A 21,326-nucleotide genomic window follows, 5' to 3' on the forward strand; every position below is an offset into this window, starting at 1 on the left:
CTGCCGGATTCCTCGCATTGTTTTGTCATTTCCCAGAGGTGCATGTGTTTAAAGAAGAGGACAGGATAATATAGCGCCGGTGTCATGGCTGCTGCGTTTTTGCATTTGTTTTTTCTCCCGGCTGCGCGTGGGCCAGGTCAGACGCCCAGATCTATTTCAGAGAGGTCACCAATAGAAACTTCAAACCAGTCCATCTCTGCACCTGCAACAACACACAACGCACAAAACACAACACCTCTCCTGTAGTGTTCACGTATCAGCATTGTTCAGCCCCACGACTTTTCTGTACCTTCTGTATCTTACAGCTACATATATATATCAAGTTTAATCAAGTACATACGCTAAATTGTCCCTTTTATATGTGTATATATATATATATATATATATATATATATATATATATATATATATATATATATATATATATATATATATACATTACAGACCAAAAGTTTGGACACACCTTCTCATTCAAAGAGTTTTCTTTATTTTCATGACTATGAAAATTGTAGAGTCACACTGAAGGCATCAAAACTATGAATTAACACATGTGGAATTATATACATAACAAAAAAGTGTGAAACAACTGAAAATATGTCAAATTGTAGGTTCTTCAAAGTAGCCACCTTTTGCTTACATTACTGCAAAAAAAAGGGGAATTGTAGTGGAAACTCAACATAAATCAAATCAAATCAAATTTTATTTGTCACATACATATACATAAAAGGTACGGCATGCAGTGAAATGCTTAAATTGCACAATGCTAAATTGTGAATTACTTGTCATAAAGGTTTTATTTACTACTTTAAATAAATAATACAATAATAAAATCGTTTTTTCAAACATTTTTATGTAATTTATTAGTACAAACTCTGTTTTGAAATGTTACTCCGAACATTCGAATTACTCGCGGCTTCTCGCTAAATATCAGACTTTTCTCGAGCTTCCAAATGAAAAGTTCTAAACTATCAAGGTTGATAAACAGCTCATTAAAGATAAAAGTTGGCATTTGCATTGCGATGCATTGTTTTTAGCATATTTGCATCTTTAAGAAGCGATTTATTCATTGATATAATTATTAGTAGATGCACTATACTTTTATTATTTAGAAAATAACAAATATATTTGTGACATTTTATATCAAGATCGATTTCTTCTATTCCTCAAGCACGTTTTCTCAGCACCACTACTGCTACATGAATATGTTGTATAAGAAAACACTACGGAGACAGAGGCATGTCCTGTGAGTCACATAGAATACAGATTAACATTGCAGATGTAGAGCTGCATCTTCCTGGAGACACAACAGGAAAAAACATATCGTTATTTTTTCACTATAAAGGACTGTTTGTGAAAGGGTCATGTGTTAGAAGTAAGATGGCACTTAAGTAAATTGATGATTTGTTGTCTGCTTGAACCAAAGAAATCAAAGAAAGAGTAAAATAAATAAATACAATAATCTAAAAACTATATTGAATTGCATAGCATCATATTTTTTCCATTGCATTGTAGTGCATTGAATTGCATTGTGTTGAATCAAATCGAAATTGGATTACACTGCATTTTAATAGAAGTGAGTCACATGGCATAGGTAGCTGCTCCATATGTATTGTACATACTGTATATGAACAGTTTTGGGACACCTGAATTTTCCTGCCATATGTGGTTTTTTTTTCAAAAACTGTAACTACAAATTTGGACCCACACAATTGTATATAATGTCTTTGAGCCATAGAATTACATTTTCATTCACTTGAACTAGGAAAAAAACACATGACAATTCCCCTGTGCACAAAGCCATGAAGATGTGCTTTACATGGTTTGGAGTGGAAGATCTCCTGCTATAGAACTCTGACCTCAACACTATTGAACACCTTTGGGTCAATTGGAACACTGACTGCACTCTAGTATTCTTGTATCAGAGATGCACACTACACAGTCTGTGACACACAACACAAAACTAGTGTTTCCACCTTACACACACCTCACACTTCTCCTCAGAAGTGGTGCCTCTGCTGCCCTTCATGTCCTTAGTCTTAAGAGTAAGAAATAATGGACCACAGCTAAAAAGACACACACTTCATTTCTACTCTACACCAAGTATATTTTTTACTTTTGTTTACTTTTCTCTTATTCTTCTGTGTATGTTGTGTCTGTATGCACATATTTGTGGTCATATTTGCATATGGTTTTATTCGGAGAGTTGTATTATGATATCATTGTGTTTGTGCATATGTGCATTTACACACACACAGACACAGACACACACAACACACACACACACACACACACACACACACACCTGTAGACAAACACAAATATCAGTATGGGCACACACACACACACACACACACACACGGTATAAAAATATATTTTGTTTGTGTGTGTATGTGTGTGTGTGTGTGTGTGTGTGTGTGTGTGTGTGTAAATGCTCATATTACTGAGCATATTACTCATATTTGTGGCTACAACTGTCTACAGTTATGTGTGTGTGTGTGTGTGTGTGTGTGTGTGTGTGTGTGTGTGTGTGTGTGTGTGTGTGTGTGTCTCTGTGTGCATTTATCCATTAAACTCATTTGTGGTTATGTCTGTTTGTCTACAGGTGTGTGTGTATGTGTGTGTGTGTGTGTGTGTGTGTGTGTGTGTGTGTGTGTGTGTGTGTGTGTGTGTACATATATTTGTGGTTATGTCTGTCTCCAGTTATGTGTGTGTGCCTGTGTGTGTGTGTGTGTGTGTGTGTGTGTGTGTGTGCATATATCCATTAAACTCTTTTGTGGTTATGTCTGTTTTCTACAGGTGTGTGTGTGTGTGTGTGTGTGTGTGTGTGTGTGTGTGTGTGTGTGTGTGTGTGTGTGTGTGTAAACGCACATATACGCATTCTTGTGGTTTAAAAGTTTTTATCTACAGCTGTGTGTGTTTGTGCACTTGCCTGTACATACATACATGTTTGCAGACCCATTCTGTACGCTTTATCCCCGTTGGCAGGTGTGTGTGTGTGTGTGTGTGTGTGTGTGTGTGTGTGTGTGTGTGTGTGTGTGTGTGTGTGTGCGCATTTGCCCATTTACACATATTTGTGGTTGAAATTTTTGTCATATTTGTAGGTGTATATATTGCATATGATTACAGATGTATGTGTTATTGGGAGTATATGGTTGCGGTATGTTTGAGTGTGTGTGTGTGTGTGTGTGTGTGTGTGTGTGTAAAAACTCAGCTCTGGACCTTTAGGCTAATGACCTCCAGCTGTCGGTACATACATGGCTGCAAGGCATTTTTCAGGGACGCAGCGGTCGACCCCGGACTCCGTATGTTCCTCTCGTTCTCCTCCAAAACAGCTGGCTCTGACCTGTGTGTGTGTGTGTGTGTGCAGGGTCAGCATGTCTTGCTGCTTAGCCTCAGGTCTCTGTATGTTTATGTTATTGCTGCCATTCCTCTGTGAGAGCTTCATTTATAAGCCAGAGAGACTCAACGCTAGCTTTTCAAACAAACTAAATACGTAGATGCATAATTTAACCCTTTAGCTAAACCCTCTGGCTGAATATTTTCCCCAAAAATTGCTTTTTGTTAGGGAGGAAGGGGTGGTTCTTAAGGTAAAACTTAACAGGATGTAAAATATAAATGAGAGTCATGCTAGATAACGGGAATAGATAAAATTCACAGGAATAGCGCATTTTAAATGTGTGAGAGCAAGTGTAGGTGTGTGTGTGTGTGTGTGTGTGTGTGTGTGTGTGTGTGTGTGTGAGAGAGAGAGTGTGTGAGAGTGTGTCCACACTCTGTGTAAAACAGATATTTTAGCTCCTTATCTCCATCTGTCACCCATGAGTCCTGTCACTGGTGCTGCAGCTCCACAAATATAACACATGCCCAAGACGTCCCTGTTCCATCTCGAATCTCACACTGTTCACTACACTCTGTACACTTGAGAGTTGAAGAACTGACTCTCTTCTGCCTGCAGTTCCTTTTTATATACTTTCTATATTTTAATCTGAATTCCTTCCTTTTAGCATGATTTCGAATTCTATTTGCGGATGCTTTCGAAAGATTCTGAATACCATTTAAATTGACGCCATTTAGCAGACGCTCTTGTCCAGAGCGATGTACAAAAGATAAATGGTATAAGAAACTGTACTGTAAAATGGTGCACAACGCCCTACCCTACACACGGTAAACAGTACAAAAATGAATAGCATACAGTAAAACACAGTATACAACACTGTATACAACACGGTAGTGGTGATACTGAAAAAAGAAAAAAAAATACAAACATTCATCAATACACCACACACATCTGGCTAATCCATATACATTTTAAAACACATAAACAAAAGAAAATATTAACTCACTTACGTTTGATTTTATGTACATAGCTAGGTAGCACAAAATAGCTAATTAAAACATTTGCTTGGTTCTAACCACATATGATATCTATAACATTCAACATTGTGCAAAACAAAAACATTGCATTTATAAAAGAATGTAATATATTTTAATCATGCTAATTGCAATGTCATTACACTATAGATATCAATTGAAATATGACAATCCAACTCCATTGTTCCCTGAACTTATTCATATGAGTTCACCTAGCTCTGCTAAAGACTCTTTAAAGAAATCTGCCATTGTCATTTAGAATGACAATGGGGCTTGGTGATCAGTGCCGGGGTCTTTAGAGACGGCGCAGCACCCGGGGAAAGATAGCCAGCCAGCATCTCTTCAACCTGGGCCATCGTCTCATAAGTGCACTCTTTCAGTCCGACTATATTGGAAGATAGGGAGATTTTGAAGCTTAGAAGGCGAGCCGAATAAGGTTTAACCAGGACCTAGACACCTCGGTGCGCAGATCTGGGAAAAAGGGTAGACCCCAGCATGGAAGTAGTAATGCGGGTTGCAGGAAGTGCTCGTCGAGTTTGCTGGATGAGCGAGCCTTCTTCTGATCTGCCGGCCGATGTCATATATAAGTCATATATATATATATATATATATATATATATATATATATATATATATATATATATATATATATATATTGTTCATACTCTGAGTAATGAGTCTAATCAGTCAAAGGACAGCATAAAGGACAGCATAAAGAGTAAGAGGTTGGCAAACAGAATTGGGATCGACAGAGTGATAAGAAAAGCAGGCAGGAGTACAAGGAGATGCGGCAGCAGGTGAAGAGGGATGTGGCGAAAGCCAAGGAAAAGGCATATGAGGCGCTGTATGAGAAGTTGGACACTGAGGAAGGAGAAAATAATTTGTACCGATTGGCCAGGTAAAGAGGAACCGAGCTGGGAAGGATGTGCTGCAAGTTAGAGCAATAAGGGATGAAGATGGAAATGTGTTGACTAGTGATGAAAGTGTGTTGAGAAGATGAAGGGAGTATTTTGAGCACCTGATGAATGAGGAAAATAAAAGAGAGAAGATTGGATGGTGTGGAGATGGTGAAGCAAGAAGTGGATAGGATTAGTAAGGAGGAAGTGAAAGCAGCAATTAGGAGGATGATGAGTGGAAAGTTGGTTGGACCAGATGACATACTGGTAGAAGCATGAAGATTGTTTAGGAGAGATGGCAGTGGAGTTTTTAACCAGATTGTTTAACAAGATTCTGGAAGGTAAGAAGATGCCTGAGGAATGGAGAAGGAGTGTGCTGGTACCGATCTTTAAGAATAAGGTAGATGTGCAGACCTGCAGTAACTACAGGGGAATAAAGTTGATCAGTCACACCATGAAGTTATGGGAAAGAGTAGTGAAAGCCAGGCTGGGAAAAGAGGTGACCATCTGTGAGCAGCAGTATGGTTTCATGCCAAGCAAGAGCAACACAGACACATTATTTGCTTTGATAATGTTGATGGAGAATAGAGAAGGTCAGAATGAGCTGCATTGTATGTTTGTGAATTTAGAGAAAGCGTACGACAGGGTGCCGAGCGAGGAGTTGTGGTATTGTATGAGGAAGTAAGGTGTGTCAGAAAAGTATGTGAGGGTGGTGCAGGACATGTATGAGGACAGTGTGACAGCAGTGAAGAGTGCAGTGGGAACGAGAGACTGGTTTAAAGTGGAGGTTTGACTGCATCAAGGATCGTCTCTGCGCCCTTTCCTGTTTGCAGTGGTGATGGACAGGTTGATGGACAAGGTCAGACAGGAGTCTTCATGAACTATGATGTTTGCGGATGATTATTATTATTTTTTTTGGATGCACAAATGACAGACAATTCAACACATACACACAAAGAGCTTCGTGAACAAACAGAAGCTGGTGCTCACCTCACTCCATGTACATTTTATACTTCCTGGTCATGACGTCACCCCACCGGTGACAGCCAGCGTCCAATTTTTGACTGATTACACACATTAATTTAGAGCGTTAACACTCAGACACGTTCCCAAAACATTTTGACACAGCTCGAGTTTCTGAAAGGAAACTTATCATCTGAGCTGGAGTCAGTTTAGTGTTAATCCTGCTCTCTACTTTTTAATGGCTTGATATACTGTATATAAAAAAAAACACAAAAGGGCTGTGATTTTATTAATGTGGAACCTTTAAGCCAAGCTGTGAGATCTGCTGGTGATGAAGAACCCGCTATGAATCTGTGGTAAACTGCAATTAAATAGTCAGCCAGCTCCTCTGCTCTGAATGCATTTCTAAAGCTGTGTGTTTTCTGCAGAAATATTACATCAATCATGTGATCAGATGTAGCACAGGGAGGCTTTGTGTAATCAGATACAGGCCGAGACAGCTGACAAAAAAATGGCAAGCAGATGCTTTTACATGCCAAAGATTAATAGCCCAAGACATTCTGGTAACTGACATTAAAAATTTCAGGAAAGTTCTCTTTCTCAAGTCTGAAACATAAAAAGATTCTCAGAACTTTAGCCAATGGGAAATATACAATTTGAAGGAACGCTTAAAAGTTTTATGCAGAACACCATGGCAGTATTTCCCAATAACAACCTGACATAAGGTTCCATGTAGGACCCTACAGCAGTGTTTTTCTATAGACCCTCTGAAATCATCTGCAGGAGCCTTCCATGAAATATTAAATATTCCATGTAGAATTATACACAAGTGTTTCCCAATGAGAACTCTTGATTCTTAAAGGTAGAACCCTACAGCACTTTTTTTTACAACAATATTCTCTGGAACTATTTGTAGAACTATTTGTAGAACCCTCTGCAGAATAGATGTGTTCATCTAAAAGCACCCTAAAGAATCAACTGAGGAACAGTTCTGTGTAGCCTTCACCAGTACGAGGTGGTGTCAAAATGTTTTGAGACTAATGGTGCTAACTGGTGCTATTCTGACCACATGTGTTATCACGTTTCCAATTTCATCATGGACAGCAAGTTAGAACACAGAGCAAATGTGAAATTCTGCATGAAACTGGGCAAATCTGCCACAGAGACTTTTAACATGACATACGTGTCACATACGGCGATGCTGCAATGAAGACGACGAGAGATTAGGAAGACCTTCAATAAACTCAATGGAGTTTTTTCTTGGCCACAGTTGCCACTGGCTTGCTCAGATAAACTTATAGAGACTATTTTACAACACAAATATTTATATTCACAATCTATCTAATTCTGAAAAGCTGCTTTGAGACAATGTTTATTGGTGAAAGCACAATACAAATAAAATTTAATTAATTAGGGGTTCATGATAAAAAAAAAAAAAAAACTCAGTCAACATCTAAAACTTCTGTGCAGAATCATAGTCCATTGTAAAGAAGAATGAAAATTGAAAAAGACTTTTATGCTCTCTTCATTTAACGAACGATGAGTTAAATAATTATTATTAATTATTTTATTAATTTTAATAAGAAATGTACTTGTCAAATTTATAAAAAAGAAAGAATGTGTGGTCAATCACATGGTTTTAACTTATTATTATTACATATATTAGCAGAAATGGAAGTGGTTTTCCTCTCAGTCTAAAACCAGACATGTGTAAGAGATTCTCATGACAGTTTGTTCACTGAAAAGTGCAGCAGTAGCTCAGTTACTTAATATCTCATTTATTCTGCATTACTCAAAATAAATGACCTTTCACCCCTTAGTGTGCAGTAAGAAACTGGCTAAACTGACTGGTGCTGCTGATGCTGTTAATGAGGTGTGACGTTCCTCAGCTGATCATTTCTTAAATCAAGGTCAGGAGTCAGTAAAAAATGGTTCGACCCTCAATTCACTCAAGACTGGCCTTATTAGGAGCTTCACAGTCACAGCACAGCCCACACATCCGAGCAGAGAGAGTGAGAAAAGAGAGAGAGAGAGAGAGAGAGAGAGAGAGAGAGAGAGAGAGAGAGAATGAGAGAGGGAGAATGAGAGGATGAAAACATAAGTGGAACACAAAGAGAAAAAGGAAGAGGAAGAGAGTGAGAAAGATGTGTCTGGTCTGGTCATTTTAAATTCCTTTTCTGGACAAGTCCCACTCATTTTTAGAAAATGTATGCTAAACCCCAAAACCATATATGGTTAAATTTATGCTTATCATCGCTCAAAATTTGGATAGCATTCATGACTACCAGCTTGTTCACATAACTTAAAAAATTAAGCCGCCTTAATTTCCTTTTGGGTTTGATGCATGGGTATATATATATATATATATATATATATATATATATATATATATATATATATATATATATATATATCACGTTTTTATCTATCGCACTGTTCAACTGGAATCTTGATTCTGTTTGGCCAGGACGCTTTGATTTATGTTTCTAAAGGATTATTAACAGTAGATCCAACTGCAAGGATTATATTAATGCTCAAATTATTATAGTGACAACTTACACAGTGACTTGTATAAAGGACAGTAAACATATATAAAAGTTAAATTGAAAATTAGTTGGTCAAGCTTTAAAAAAACAACGCTCTGAATCATGTGTGTAATCAGTCCAATGGAAAGTGCGGTGTCACCGGCGGGGTGACGTAATGACCAGCAAGCTGTAAGAGCACATGGTGTAAAACCAGCGCTAGCTTCTTTTTGTTCCGTGTGTGTGTCTGTTTCACAAAAGGTAAGGTGCGGTTAATATTTGTAAGAATTGATAGCAAGCAATCCTTCTGGCTTGCGTTACTCCTTGGCCCCGCTTTATTATGGGTGGGGGAGTTATCACACTGGATGCTCCACTCTCATAGGGCGCTCTCCAAGAAGGGCACCCGTGCTCCTTGTGGCTTCTGCTGAAGCTAAATGCTCAGCTCAAGGGGCTCGCAGGCGAATCTGGCAGAGGGTTTAGAGGCAGGCCTGTCCCTTTCTTCTGCCTCACCTCCCAGATCCAGGGCTCTCTCAGTGTTCGGAAACATTTATTTTAGTGGTTTCTACCATGAGAATTGCCATGCTCCACCTCTCTTTCTCTGAGGAGGGGGAGGGCATTGACGCCAGTGATCCCATAGAGGATATGCCCCCACAGCCAGTTTATCTTGAGGAGCTTTTGGAGGTGGTGACTCTGTAGCCAAGCTGGATATTGCCTGGCCAGCCAATATGCAGAAACAAAGCCCCCTAAGCAAGCAATGTTTTCTGCAACCAACGTCGCTGCCACCATGCGTGGGTCTTGGCTCTTGCCACCGTTGCTGCCTCTTTTCCCAGACCTGCACACTGAGATGACCAGGTCATGGAATAACCTTTACTCAACCTATTTGCACATTTATTTTTCTTTGCTGCTTTAACAGAGAAATTTCCCCACTGTGGGACGAATAAAGGTACATCTTATCTTATCTTATCTTATGGCTGTGCTGCAGGCTTATCAGGCCGACCTGCTGCGAGAGCTCGATGAGGGAATGCCTATGGGCAGCGATGGGGTTAAGAAGATGCGTCATGCAACAGATCTGGATCTCAGGGCCACAAAGGAGACCACTAGGGCTATTGGCTAGTCTATGTCTGCCCTTGTTCTTTGCAGAGAGACACCTGTGGCTTACCCTGTCAGACCTATCCGGCCACGTGCACCTCAGCATAAAGTGCCTGCCTCTCCAAGGTGGCCTTGGGTGATCGGCTTCTTAACCTCCCTTAGTCTCTGCCCAAGATTTTAGTGGCTGGGGGGGGGCTTGCTGCCTTTAATGAGGCCCCTAGACATAGCCCCGGCTCCAGGCACACCAGACGTCAGTCTCGAGATGATTCACTTCAGGTCTCATTCGCTCCAGTTCAACAGGGTGTGTCCCACTCTGTTGGGGCCTGAGCAGGCTCTGGTTATGGAACAAAAAGTGGAAACTCTTGAGCAAGCAGGCCATTGAGGTGGGCCCTTTATTCAGCAGAGAGTCCGGGTTTCACAGCTGGTACTTCGTGAAGGAATTGGGGTTGACTAAACACCAAGAAAAGTGTACTTTCTCTGGTACAGAGAACCACCTATCTAGGTGTAGTATGGGATTCGGCCGATATGCAGGCGCAGCTGTGTCCTGCATGAGTCGAGTCTATCCTAACGGCCATCAAATGAGTGAAAAAAGCTTCTCACTGTGAAGCAGTTTCAAAGACTGCTGGGTCAGATGCCAGCTGCATCCTATGTGGTGCCACTTGGCCTTGTATACATGTGACCCCAACAGTGGTGGCTCAGTGACAGAGGGTTCTCCGAAAGGGCAACCCACTTCGCACAATCAAGGTTATGCAGCAAGTTTTACTGGCCTTAGATATGTGGAGAGATCCTGGGTTCCTGTTACAGGGCCCTGTGTTGGGGGCTCCTTGTCACCGCGTAATGTTAACGACAGATGCCTCCCTCATGGGTTGGGGGGTGGTCATGAATGCCCGCTCTGCCCAAAGTCTATGGAAAGGGCCCAATCTCTTGTGGCTGTCCCCTCTGGTTCTCCTTTTTTCCCTTACCTAAGCTGTGGAGGCTGTGGCTGTGGCACCTGAAGGCTGGTCCACTCCACTGACCATTGTCAGGTTTTATAGCCTTGACCTAATTGCCACTTCAAGCCCCTCTGTCATTTGACATAGCTGTGCCCATCCACACTAGGCAGGGATTGGTCAGTCTGCTGTTATTGGACTCTCGTTCCCAAAGCAGAGTTGATCGTCTAAGAGTCTAAAACTTATCGAAGTCTGGACGCTTAATGGTGTTGTAATGTCCTTAGTGGTGTTCAGTAGATACCAACACCTACAATTTAGCAAAGCTGTTTTTGTAATCCATAATGGTCTCAGACATAACATGTCAGCAATAAAATACAGCACATTACCAGTAGAGACCCACAGGGACTGTTAAAGTTGCCATTATAACCAACACAATTCTAATAATAACTATTTTGACCAATGATTCTTTCAGCAGAGTTGAGTCCTCTTGTACTTATCACCCTTGAGGTCAGTGACTTTACTGTTAGCTCTACGTGTTACAGTGTGGATATATTTGTCAGTGAAATGGTCTGCTCAATCCTTAATTTGTATAGAATATTTATATAAAATTTAAAAACCTTTTTCAAGGAAATATGTTTTATTACTTGGTGTTAGCTGTGCTACTTTGAACTTTGAGGCAGCTTTGATGATTACTGATGATTACTATTCATGATGGAGAACAAACTCACTGTCCATTGTCTGTCTGCAGCGTGGTCGCACTGATTCATTCCATAGAAATGTATTTTCTAAACACACTCAGTACTTCCGTGTCATGTTCAACCGTTTAATACAAAAAAACACAAGGGAACAATTGTGGTTCATTCCTGGTTTTCATTTCTCTTTAATGTCTTTGCAACATGTTTTAAAAACAAATTATTGTCAGAAACATATCCTCAGTGAACTATATTTGTGAAGGACTTGAGGAGTTTTTACACATTCTTTTGTATCTAAACTCTTCAGACCTGTTGATTTGCAAAATAACAAATTTTCTTTTCTGATATCCAACAATTAGTTCACTCGCTGTCAAATAAAAGAGTTATTCAATTCAATTTAATTTTATGAATTGTTGAGGATATCAGCTGTTCATTGATGGAAACATGAATGCAGAACTGTTTATGGAAATAGCATTACTAGTTATTGTAGCAAACTGTTTACATTTATTAGATTCCAAATCCATATTCATGGTTCATTATCCAAATTCATTTTCATGGTTAAACCCTACATGGATCTTCAGATGGAACCTCATGGATTTTAAGGCTGTTCTTTAATCATCTTTAGAGAGTAGTGTCCAATTGAAAACAAAATGAATTAGGCAGGTCTATTGTGCAGAAGGGGATAGGATCATTATTCATCTTTTTTTTTTCTTTTAGCTTCTTTTGAAATAACTGATGAGAAATTATACCCGAGGAGATATACCCGTATAAAACAAGGAGTGCTAAATAGTTAACTTTAAACCAAGAATATAGCATTAACTCATTTATTTAGTCAATCAGATCTTTAATTTTGTTGTGACAAGCTTTTGCTACCTAAACAACACCTTTTATTTTGGTAAAAAAAACCACACTATTTATTCTACTTTAAATGATTATGTCACTCTCACTTAGACCCAAACTTGTATTGCCAACTATAATGAATTTATTTGGAAACTAGGAAACAAAAATATTGTTTTTTTATTTTATTGCATATTACAAATTATAATTTATTTGAAGGTTTGGAGATCTTTCTGTTCATCTATGTTAACGCAGAATGCATAAAAATAAGGGTAAACTATATTTGGTATCACTGTTTCCTTAAATAAACAGCATTTGGCATCCAACATTCACTAATTTAGTTTTGCACTATAGCTATAGGACTGATAAAGCAAAGAAGAATCACCTAAATCACATTTATATAAAAAAAAAAAATCATACACTTGATTCATATTCTTCAGTTCTGTAAAGCTGCTTTGAGACAATGTCCACTGTGAAAGGTGCTATAGAAATAAACTTGAACTTTATTCAGCAGTGTAAATCATGTCTACTGTTATCTAGTATCTACTATTTATGTAGCACCAGGGCCCTGGAGGAACGTTGTCTCATTTCACTGCGTAACTCGTCATCTATACTGAATATGGTTGAAATGACAATAAAAGCTTCTTGACTTTACTTGACTTGAAATCAATTTAAAAAAAAAAAAATTGTGCTCCATTTTATTTATGATTTAAGATTATAAAGTACATAATTTATAGGTTTACGACAAGTGTTTCCTTCAAACTTAAGAAGAAGGGGCCTGGTTAGGCTGAGGTGATTTTGGTAATCCAAGATGGCTGCCCACATAGTTATAGTGTTCAGGTCAACAATCAGGCTTTTTTAGAATATGTTGAAACTTTTTTATAAACAAGTTTAGCACATTAAAGTAAATTTCTCTGTCTTTGCAAAAAAGCTCTTTGCACATTCTACATTCAGGGTGAGTAGACAAAAATGTATATTAAGCCAGAAAATGTTTCCTTAAATAGTAATGTTTGACTAAAAATGCACTTTGAATATCATTTGCATTTCAGGTTATATAAACCGGGCCTAGTGATTCTGGTTTCAAAATCGCCACCTCTGCTGTCTTTATGTGCTGCTTTTGTTCTTCTCATATGTCTGCTTAATATCATGAAATATGTGAGGTTCCACAAACTTAAGATGTGTTTAGATGTGATATGCTAATATGTTGAACTTCTTTTACTAGTATTACTTGTATTAGGAATAAAACCTCACAAATCAACTGTTTTTGGCTTTTTACAAATTGTGTTTTGCTGTTCAGGACTAGTGAATCTTTGAGCCTACATTCAATATCAATCAAATACTCAAGTACTGTTCAAATAAGATACTTTAAGACTTTTACTTGTCATATTGAAATTGCTGACTTTAAGCTTAATTAAGTTAATTAAGTTTTACAGTATGTTATGTATACTTTTATAGATGAATTTCAGGTACTCTTTACACCTCTGCATTTCAGTTGCTACATATTGAGATACCTAAAAAATGCATACAGATGGGATTTCTTTACTCATACTTTACACTTTAAAGACTCATTAGCATCTTTATAATCTCTAAACAAGTGTCTCGGCATGACTCTAAACCAGTACAAGATGATTTAAGGGATATGACAGTTCACCATAAGAATTTAATGTAAGCTCAAACTGAAACACGGCGCTGTGAACACAGCTTCCCTCTGACAGCCTCGCAGAAACCTGATTGGAGCTGAGTTCCCAGCGTGGCAGGTTCTTCCTCTGGCACGCACCACCATATGCTCTGGCATTGCTAATGGGATCACGGAGTGTGAAGGATGTGTCTGTGTGGATGTATGTGTGTGTGGGTGTGTGTGGTGGTGGGATTGTGATTAGCAGGCTGCAGCTGGTTGGGATGGGTGATGTGAGAGAGTGTACCCTTGGTCCCGTCTCAAACACAAAACCCAGGGAGAGTGCAGGCACGTCACCTCGGCTTTTACACTCGAGAGCACAAAGCTGAACAACTCCAACATCGGCGGCGTGCACAGCTGCAGCACGTCATCCGTGAGGAAACACACACACACACACACACACACACACACACACACACACACACACACACACACACACACACAAACATGCACACAAAGCCATCAGCATCCGCCCAGACACCACTGCTGCTTCATGCGTCCAACCCTCCAGGCTACACTCAACTTGCATGCATGACTACATACTCACAACTCCAGAATTATTGGCACCCCCTTATAAACGTGGCCAAAAATAACACATGCAATAATACTCCCAGTTTAATCATACTGGAACACCGTGCACCTTATTTCAACATGATATTTTTAACACTTACTGTCTGATGAAGCCTTTCCTAGAGCGAATAGCAGCACTGAGACTCTTTCGATAACATCTAACAGTTAGAGACACTTGTAACGGATCATTATTGTCCTTCATATTTACTCTAATTCACAGTAGGAGCCTTTTATCCAGTAGGGGGGGTTCCAAGCCCCCCAGTATATGTCTGAAACAATGGATACTCCCAATGAGCTATTTATAACTCTAGTATCACTACTCTTGCATTTATAGACTTTTATTAACCAAGAAAAAGATGTATCTGTCACAAACACTGATACCATTAAATGTTTTCAATACATCTTTTGGGACAGTGGACAATTATATAAAGCACATATTCTTGAGCCTTGATTACTATCTAATATAGAGTCCTGTTTGTTCTCCCTGTATTCATCAATGGTTTTCTTAGTTCTCTTCCACCACCCAAACATGTTGGGTGGACCAGTTATGTTAAATGAGTGTGCACCGTGCCACCCGACAATTCATCCAGGGTGAATTCTCACCTATGACCGTGACCCAGATAAAACGGATACTGTAGATGAATGAATGGACAACGAACATTCTGGATTTCTGTGTTTTTTAAATGTATCAGCATTATGGCAATCTTAGATATAGAGATTTGTATTGTAAACCATTCAATATTGCCCATGTTAGTGAGGTTTTTTTTATTATTTTGTTTAGTGGTGTTATGTTTGATTGAACTGGTTTGGTTCATTATGTTTTAAAAAGGAAAATGTATCCTCCCGAACTATGTTCATTTATTACATTACATCAATAATCAATACATTTATTACATTATCAATAATCACAACCAGACTGAAAACAACTACCAAGTTCTAGGAAACAATGAAAAAAAATGCTGAAGTATGAGATTTTGTGTGAATGTACTGTATTTTATTTATATTAATGTCTTTTTGATTCTATTATTTAGAAAATAGAAAGAGAACGATTTGAAGGGTTTTTTTTGCAGAAAGGATAACATTTTTCTTTACCCATTTTCATGTATGTGTGTGCTTTTCAGAGTGGACAGTATATCTTAAGCCTTGGTAAACACTGAGAAGTCAACCAGACTCATTTGGAAACTGTTTGTATTGGGTGGGAAAGGAACAAATTAATAGCATGGGAACCTTCACAAACCGGATGAAAGAAAAATCTGGACTACAATTAAAGCTGCCAGTTACAGCAGATCCACTGACCCAGTACTGAATAATCTACCAGAGAACAAAGTGTGAAGAGACAGCTTATGGAAAAAAAACAGGTATAAATCATGCATGGTCAGTGTTAAATACTGTACATGGGAAGAAACTCCAAACTTATGATCCAAACATAAGACTGGTCTGTGCTTTTTGGACATTCCATTCCACAATTATTTCTCATTATTTTTTTATTCCTTTAATAGCCTCCAGTCTTCTGGGAAGATGTTACACTTGATATTAAAGTGTGGTTGTGGACATTTGGGCTCATTTAGACTCAAGAGTGTTCGTAAATTCAGGTACTGATGTAGATGAGGTAAGGAGGCCTGGGGTGCGGTCAGCGTTTCAAGTCATCCCAAAGGGGTTCAAAGGGATTGAGGTCAAGAGCTCTATTGCAGGCCAGCCAAAATCTTCCACTCCAACCAATGTAAAGCATATCCCCTTGGAGCTGGCTTTGTTCACAGGGGCATTGTCATGCTCTAACAGGTTTGGGTCTCCGATTTCATATGAAGGGAAAAGTTAATGCTATCTAATCCAAAGACATCACATACAATTGTGTGAAGGCATTTGTGCAAATGGTTTAAGAGAGTACCAGGTATGGCTGAATAAGTCAGGTGTCCCAATGTTTTTGTCCATTATGTATGTATCCAATGCAAATGCCATTTATTAAAAATAATCATATTAGATTTCAATTATCATTATCATATCATCTCTGCCCAATTCTTATTTTTCTTTCTTATTCTTTTTTTCCCCCCTCTTTTGTTCTTCTCATGCATACTTGGGTAAGAATGCCCTGACTGATTGGAGCACTTGTGGTTTGCCTGTATTGTGTTTAGTTTTTACTCTAGTGTTGCTTCCTGTCTGTATCGTGTTCTCATCTCTAATCAGTTGGAGAAAAGCTGCCAAGTTCTCACACAGACAAATGTTTGGATAAAAGCAAACGGGAGGTGCATTAGTATTTAATGCAAATGTGGAATGTAACTTTAAAGTTCCCTTTTTTTTCCTGAACATTGCTTAGTCAGCACTAATGCAGCTGTTTTCCACTGACATAATTACAAAGAAATGCAGTTACTTGGAAAGTGCTTAACATTTAGATTTTGTAGTAGAATAGGTGTGGTGTCCTGGGAATATCTTGCACATAATGACATTTTTGACATTTTGAGAATTTTATATATATATATATAGTTCTAAATGCTGAAGTGAGATGTTTCTGTTTTGCAAGGATCTCAACCACAGATAGTTTTGATTACACCCAAAAGTGAAACATTCGGATTCTGATCGCAGAGCAAAAGCACTGTGGAAATAAATGATGATGATTATATCAATTTTACTATGGCACACAACTGTCCAACAAAGCATGATTAAGGAAATCATACAGAGCTTGCAAGGTCATCTTTGTTCAGATGAGATGAGCTTGACCTGTTAAAGTTTACATTTTGGCCCAACATTAATATTTAATCTAATGAATTTAAAGAGACATTTATTAAAATTTATTTAAACCCAGCCATAAGGGTTGCACAAGCCAGTGCACTCATAGTGCCGGTCCCAAGCCCGGATAAATGGGGAGGGTTGCGTTAGGAAGAGCGTAAAAACATGTGCCAAATCAAATATGCGGCTCATGAATTAGAATTTCATACGGGATCAGTCAAGACCCAGGTTACCAACGACCTTTAAAACAACGGTATTGTTAGCCAACGGGATACCGGTGGAAATTGGGCTACTGTTGGCCGAAGGAGGAAAAGGAGAGGAGGAAGACATCTACAAAGACAGCAGGGAAAGGAGAAGTGGAGGAGAGTGGAGGTTAAGGTTGGTGCTTTATCTGTTGGTACTATAACTGGTAAAGGAAGAGAGGGAGCTGATATGATGGAAAGGCGAAACGTAGATATGTTGCAATATAAAACCAGGAACATTGGACGTGGCTTTAAACTGTTCTTTCATGGTGTGGCTGGAAAGAGAAATGGTGTAGGGGTGATTCCGAAGGAAGAGTTTAGTAAGAGTGTAGTGGAGGTGAAGAGAGTGTCTAAACGTGAAGCTGGACGTTGAAGGGGTAAAGATAAATGTCATCAGTGCTTATGCAGTGCAAGTTAGAGAAATAAAGGATGGATATGGAAATGTGTTGACTAGTGAGGAGAGTGTGTTGAGAAAAAGGAGGGAAAATTTTGAGCAGCTGAGTTGAAAATTTTGAGTATGGGAAAGAGTAGTGGAAGCCAGGCTGAGAGAAGAGGTGACCATCTGTAAGCAACAGTATGGTTTCATGCCGAGGAAGAGCACTACAGATGCATTATTTGCTTTGAAAATGTTAAAGGAGAAGTACAGAGAAGGTCAGAAGGAGTTGCATTGTGTGTTTGTGGAATTGGAGAAAGAGTACGACAGGTTGCTGAGAAAGGAGTTGGGGTATTTTATGAGGAAGTCAGGTGTGTCAGAGAAATATGTGAGGGTGGTGCAGGACATGAGGACAGTCTGAAGGCAGTGAAGTGTGCAGTAGGAACAACAGACTGGTTCAAGGTGAAGGTGAAACTGCATCAAGGATCGGCTCTGAGCCCTTTCCTGTTTGTGGTGGTGATGGACAGGTTGACAGACGAGGTCAGACAGGAGTTTCCATGGACTATGATGTTTGCGGATGATATTGTGATTTGTGGTGAGAGTAGGGAGCAGGTTGGGAAGAGCCTGGAGAGGTGGAGGTATGTGCTGGAGAGAAGGGGAATGAAAGTCAGTAGGAGTAAGACAGAGTACATGTGGTGAATGAGGGAGGAAAAGAGAAAGGCCAAAAAAGGTGGTTGCAATGAAAGAGGCAGCTGTAGGTGGTATGGAGATGGATGATCCACCATGGCGACCCCTAGTGGGAGAAGCCGAAAGAAGAAGAGAAAGAAAATGTATTCAAGGTTTTGATAGCAAAATATAACATTTCTAGTTCCTCCACATACTGCACATAAACAGTTTGCTTGGTTTGATGAAGATTCTGAGAAGAAAAGAATGATTGCTAGCCCAGAAAGTAAGCTTTTACCTTGATATTTACACATTCAATGGCTCTTTTGTGGAGATTATCAAGAACACCAAATTCCTTGGTGGTTACCTGGTGGAGAACCTATTCTGGTCCCTCAACACCAAAAGCAGCATATTTACTTCTTGAGAAAGCTGAGGCAGGCCAAGCTCACACCACCTATCCTCACAACGTTCTACAGAGGGAGCATCCTGAGCAGCTGCATCACTGCCTTGTTTGGGAATTGCACTGTCTAGAATCACAAGGCCCTACAGGCAAGAAAGATCATTGGGGTCTCTCTGTTCTCTCTATAATGGACTTTTACACAACATGCTGCATCTGCAAGGCCAACAGGATTGTGGATGATCATACACATCCTCACACTCACTCTTCACCTTCTAGCCATCTGGAAAAAGGTATGGAAGCATTTGGGCACTCACGTCTAGACAGTTTCTTTCCACAAGCTGTTTGACTACTTTATAAAAAGGAATTGGACTGACACACAAATGAACAAACTCATTAACTGTCTGCACAAAATTGAATTTCTTTGTAAAAATGTGTGCACAAAAGCAGTTTTTACATGTATGTTGTTTATTATTAAGTGGTCAGTTTATTAGTACTATCACAAATCTTCTGTATTGGTTGGTCCTGCAGTGTCAATGTGTCTACCATCTTAATGTCTTGTGCTGGTTTGCACTAAATGTTTTTCATGTGCACTAAAGTGTCCTAGTTTGTTTTGTGTAATTTCTTGTTATGTTTTATGTAACACCTTAGTCGTGGAAGGTTATTTTGTTTCATTGTGTACTGTACTGTATATGGATGGAATAACAAAATACTATTTGTCTACATTGTTACATTGAAAGTATACGGTCAATAGGAAGCCACGCTGTCTGAGATCCTTCATCACTGGTCGACTGATACCACCTTCTCTCAGAATGAGAAGTAAGTATACTTCAATGCTCTTCTCAGTTCTGGCCCCGAGGTGGTGGAATGAACTTCCCCTAGATGTCCGAACAGTGGACCCTGGCTATCTTCAAGAGATGGGTGAAGACCTAATTCTTCCTGAAACACTTAAATTAGCACTTTCAAAGGTCGCTTTGTAAAAATCAAGAGTTATAGTCTGATTTGTATTAAGTTTGTAATCTTGCGTACCAGTGTAGATTTATTCATTGCTAGAGACTTAAAGCACTTTTGTACGTAGCTCTTGACAAGGGCGTCTGTTAAATGCTGCAAATGTAAATGTAGGGATTTTAGTCGATTCCTTGAGGCTTGGTTTGGTAGATAGCGCCCTTTAGTTAATCTTTTAACTCTGTTTGGTAATTTAGCAAATCTAACAACTTGGCTCGATGGAAAGATCCTTAATGTAATCTGGTAACTGCTTGGTAGCTAGATTCCCAAATGTATTCAAACTAATTTTAATCGTAACTAGATTCCCTTAGGTAATTCTTTTACTGTTTTAGTAACTTTATAACCATTTGGGTAATCTACCAACTTTTTTTTATAGCTAGCTCTCAATAAGTGATGGGTCTTGGTGTATGATAGTACTGTAATTCTCTGTTGTAAGGAATTACATCATATTTAGACTCTGCTTGAGAGTTGCTCACAATAGGTAATCTGGCATCTCAGGCACCAGTGTAAGAATCTGACAAGCTGGGTTTTTCCTTACGTTGTTTGTACTAAATGAAGGGACTAGCCACCCTATTCATATTTTTCAACCAATAAACCTTTTCGACACATCATTCAGCCTCTGGCTCAAGAAAGAAAGCACTGTTGGGTTAATAGCAGAAACAGTGCTAGCTGCAGAAAAAGCACAGTAGAGTCAAAAATAAACGCATACAGTGGTCTATCTATTTTTGTTGTCTGAAGGTCTGGAGTGCATGTTCTATGTAACTATATTGTCTTTGGCATGTTCTGCATTCCTCACTGTCACTCATGTAAATCACAGGCTGACACACCTAGCCTTCTCTAATGCCTTATAAATATGTTTCCTTCCTTCAGCAAGCATCACAGGGTTGCAGAGTGAGAGGACAATGGTGTGTTTCACTAGGAAAATCAACACTGCCGTGTTTCTATACACACCGCTCATGGAATAGGGAACGCCCTGAATACACGGGTTAAGGAAACTGATCGGATTCTGAAACAACACATGGCTATTGTGTCTCCCATACACACACTCTGCAGCCCATACACCACATATGAACACACAATGTTCTCAGTCAGTACTGTGTAAAATAATAAAAAAAATAGCCTTTTATATAGGTCTCTTTATTGTGTATTTTTGCCTTTTCTCTCTCTCTCACTCTCACACACACACACACACACACACACACACACACATCTCTCAGGGTCTCTCTCTCTCTCTCAAAGTGCCTTTCTCTCACTCCTCTTATCCTTTTCCCCTCTCAGTACAACAGAGAACACTAATTAGACAAATCTCCAACAGGTGTGTAATTCTTACCGCTTTTCTCAGCCGGTCTCGCCCTCAATTCACAAATCGGCACTTGGCCAAACC

This window comes from Silurus meridionalis, chromosome 3 (assembly GCF_014805685.1).
Source record: "Silurus meridionalis isolate SWU-2019-XX chromosome 3, ASM1480568v1, whole genome shotgun sequence".
NCBI classification, from domain to species: Eukaryota; Metazoa; Chordata; class Actinopteri; order Siluriformes; family Siluridae; genus Silurus; species Silurus meridionalis.